We start from the raw sequence: 4,770 nt of genomic DNA, 5'->3' as shown, positions 1-4,770 counted from the left end.
GATGCCCTTTGTCCTAAGAGCATGTTGAAGGTTTGAATGATGGGCAGAAGGATTTGTAAATGAATAAAGTTGGATTATAGAGAGTTAGGCAAAATAGGGCTTTCACTTTCACAAGTGTTGCCGACATTCTTTCATCCTGGTATATTTGGTAACCTGAAATACTAAATTCAAAAGAGAAGTCAGCATTTTGAGGAACTACAGGGAACAATAATAAAAATTAAGGCATTTTTGGTCAGGCTGCAGGACTGGTAATAGCTAATGAACAAGGCGTTTCCTTTCAACTGTTAGGACAGACCCAGTACCTTGTGGCATTTTAATCCTGGGGAGTCCCACTGCAGGCATTACAAAGAAGGAGAAAATCTGGGTTTTGTTTTGTTTGTTTTGTTTTGTTTTACCAAATTAAGTTATCGAAGAGCTCATTTACCATAAACAGCGAGTGAATGTGGGTGAGCTGATGAAGACGATGATTTATGAAGCTGTAGACACTTATGTAATTCCAGTGCCGGAAATCCTCAGCAAAACCCACTTAGGAAAATGAAACAGAACTTCTGTTATCTGCAGGGGGTAAAATTAGGTAGCTCTTGCTCTTACAAATTTCAAGTGACCCTACTGAGTTTGGATATATAAGGAAAGCTCATTTACAAAAGATTCATATTTTAATATAATGTTATTATATACACTCACACACCTGGAAAATTTTTGCAGTTTATATTCATCAGATCTTTAACAAGACTTTTGGCATGACTCTTTCCTTGTAAAAATAAATAAGGATTGAATCTTTCTAGTCACGTGACTGTGTAGCTGGGCAATATCTAAAATATCTTTAAAAGAGAATAAGTAGCTTTCCAACCGAAAAACAGTAAATACACTTCTTCTTTAAAGTGAATTCCATCTCTAAAATATAAGGTCTTCAATACTTTCCAAATACATAGACACATTTAGTTAGTGATCGTGGCTACCATCGGCAAACTTCTGCACAGTGGATAAAAGCAAAAAGTTACAGATTAGAGAAAATCAATAAAACCAATATTAAAATTGTACGTTAATTCAATATATTTGGTGTGCTTATTCTTTAAATACCAAGAAAAATAATTTTAAGAATTTCATGACATGTACAAGCTTGATTCTAAAATGTATTTGTAACATCCAATTTTAGAAGCAAAGTGTGGGTTTGGGAACTAGACTATCAATGGCAAGCACATTTCCAAATAAATAAAGATGGCAATACTCAATGCAGTTCTATAGTTAATCTCTTGCTACATTTTTTACAAGTGTTTGTACAGGGTGCAAATTAACCCCTCGGAATGATTCAGTGCAACCTGCTGCTGCGAGTTCCCCACACATTCACACCATCATATAACTAATGTAAAGGAGCTTTTCATTCATGTGAATCTATGCATTAGATCACTGCATGCATCTTATGCTGTAGAAATATAAACAAATGTGAACTACTTTATTCACAATAATATTATCTTATTGCAACATTTGTACTCTTCCCAAAGACTGCAAAATATGGTGGCACAAATTGGCAGAACATTTTTCGTTACCTTTGCTACAACTCAAGTACGATGAAGCAATGCCTGCTTTTGTTTTGCTTGTTGAAAGTAATACATCAAATTTTCTTTCACATATCCCTAGGTTTCAGGAGAATGTAGCCAAAGCATATTTTTAATTTTTATTATATTACCATGTTAAAAGTTCAGGTATATATGTCAGTGTACTCACAGGCAAACAATATATATGTAACAGTTACTAAATATGTAGCCACTGTAATTTATTTGCTATCAAAATAATGCCACAATATTATATGTTCAGCAAAAGTTTTGTTTCACTTTGTATTTTCTAGTTTTTCTGATGCTTGATATTACTAGATTTAGCTAAAATTGTTTAAACAAGAAAATGTATGAAATCTCTATAGAATTCCATGAATTCATGCTAATATTCAACAGGTTTTTATCACCTTTTCTCTGAGCAGCCATACACTGTACTTTTTACACTGTAAAAATGTGGATAATTTCACTTATACATGAACACCTATATCAAAAACATTGGAATGAAAAATGGGCTCAGAAATTATAGAGGTAAACACAGTTTCTCAGGACTTAAATTTGAGTCATCCAGGTTGTATTTCAAATTAGAATATATTTTCACTTAAGGAAATGGTACTGCTTTAACAGCATTTACAACTTAGTAGAGCTAACATTAATCAACAACAACAACTTAGTATTCAAGTGCCATGTTACTTGCATTAATATTATCTTTTTTTACTTAGAAATGTTACAGTTGTATATTTTTATATTATACTGGCTGAATATATTGGCACACAAAAGTGAGCAGGAACCACACAGGAAAGGCAAATAACACAACTGAGGATGGAATTAAATTAAAAATGTATGGAATGTAGTATGATCATCATCACTAAAAACCAAATTAAGGAGAAATCCAATATGGTACAACAGTTTTTAACAGTCTATTGAGGAATATGGAAATTTACTTTCATATACAATTGCCTTTCTGTCAGATATTCATTTTAAATCACTTAAAATCATTTGCATGATGAAAAAATTTTTTTTTCCAGAAATATCTAGCCTGTCTTAGTATCACCCCACATTAGTTCAAGGCTCTCAGTTAACAGAGCATTTTGCAGGACCTCACAAAGTCCATGTGGTGTAGGCTGACTATGTAGCCCTCTTTCTACAGGCAAGAAAACCAAGGTCTGAGCTAGGGTCACTGAGCTAGGCCTCAGAAAGATACAGATGCCTTTCTCTTACCCAATTAAGGAAAATACATCTCAACGTTTGGTCTAACCTATGTGTTTTCATAGATCATACCCAGGAGCTCCATCTCTCTCAAAGATCCTGAGCCAAACACAGCCTTGGCAGACGCAGTAGTGGACGGAAAGTGGCTTCGGAGATACTATCCGCAGGCTTCTTCTTAATGTAGTTTTTGGCATCCATATCAGGGCAGATAAGAAAAAAGGATAGGAGGAGAATAATCAGGATGAAGCTTTTTTCTAATATAAAATAAACTCCTGAAATATACTTATTTTTAGATCAGCCAATTTAATAATATTTATTAGATAGTACAACCCAGTAACTACCTGTATGCAATACAAGTATAAAAAGAAAAGAATATGTATGTTCAATATTATTAATGATAAAAATGACAAAGTCATGTATCTTCCAATCTCTGAAGCACTATTAGTTTCATCTAAGAAGATTTTCTGTTTCTTCTAAGTTGAATTTAAGGGTAAGAAAATGAAGAAAAAAGCTAAAATAACCAAGAGCAACAAAACAGAGGACACGTATTCCTGCTTCCCTCTATGTTACCAAAAATGTTCATGATTTGAATTAAGCCTACTAACCACAGAGCCAAAATCCCCCACCTGTTTTCTGGTTGATTTCTTTCCTCCCAAAATATAAGAACATTTTAACTCAAATTAAATTCAGCAACCTGCTATGGTCTTCATCTATATACAATGAAATTAAAGCCTTTAACTAAACGATATATTTTCTCATTTATATAGATCCATTCAATTCACTGTTTAAAAATGAAATTTATGGCATCCCATCCTCACATACAATTTGGAGACCATTCATGCTATTTCAAATATGGTCTCTTTTACATGACTGATCACTGATTGAAATGTCGGATTGGAGCTTATACCACATTCCAGACAAAGTGTGAAGAGAAGCACGCTGCCTACCTATTAACTCTCAGTACTCTCTTTTTCGCTTATCTCCCCGCAAAACTCCCTGTTTGAAAAAATATGTTCAGTATAAATTAAATGCATCTAAGTGTGCAGTTTCTAGTAACAGCCATTACAACATGTGCACACATGGGGGTGTGTGTGCCTTTCCAAGAGCCACAGCAGGGATTTAACAATCCCAAATCCCTGATATTTTGTCACTGTTTTGAAAGTTAGGAGGCGATGTGGAGGGATCAGAGAAAGTCAGACATCAAACCCATTTATTTGGAATCTTAAATTATGAGCTTTTATCATCAATATTTTGGTTACATTGCTACACAAAGGACAAATTAACATCTGGTTTGAGGTCTCAACTTTGATTGCTTTGGGATTAGTGACATGTCCTTGGCATAGGAATTCTGTACCCATCAACTCTCTCACTGTTATACAAGGTGCCAAAACAATAGGGATTTGTAAAATCACACCTCGGTCCCTCAGGCAATACCTTTAACCGCTGTGACTGCCACGTGGCCTCTCGCCAGGTGCTCCCTGGTGAGTGTCAATACTTCCTCTCCCCCGGCAGATCAAAGGAAGACCCAGGGAAGGGGCTGGTCCTGTTTTCTTTGAAGCTCTTGATCGCTGTGCATTACTCACTTAGAGGTGGATCCAAATAAAGCAAAAGGCAAGGGCAGAAAAGGGGTTTAGGGAATTTGGTCATCACAGCTTCAGCTCTTATATAATTCAGGCCCACTCAGGAATGCCAGGTTCTTAAGGGATTCCTTAAGTGTAGATTTAAAAAATAAAATAAGATCCATGTTCCAAGTTCTAAAGGTGAATCTGAGACTCTTTGGAATGAGTAAGCAGATTTGTCCATTTGTTATTGTTACTTTGACAGATACTTTTTGTTTGATTTGGTCTCATCCAAAGCAAATATTTTGCTTTGTTTAATCTCATCCATTAACTCATCACTCTTTCTCTCCACTACCCCCAGCATTAAAAACTGAAAGTTTTTATGGGGAGACAGCCTAGTATAGAAATGGAAGTAAACTTCTGGAGAAGAAAAAAAAAAAAAAAAAAAAAAA

The sequence above is a fragment of the Fukomys damarensis genome, unplaced genomic scaffold, assembly GCF_012274545.1.
Source record: "Fukomys damarensis isolate Sample0158 unplaced genomic scaffold, DMR_v1.0_HiC HiC_scaffold_30, whole genome shotgun sequence".
NCBI classification, from domain to species: Eukaryota; Metazoa; Chordata; class Mammalia; order Rodentia; family Bathyergidae; genus Fukomys; species Fukomys damarensis.
This window is presented reverse-complemented; position numbering follows the sequence as displayed.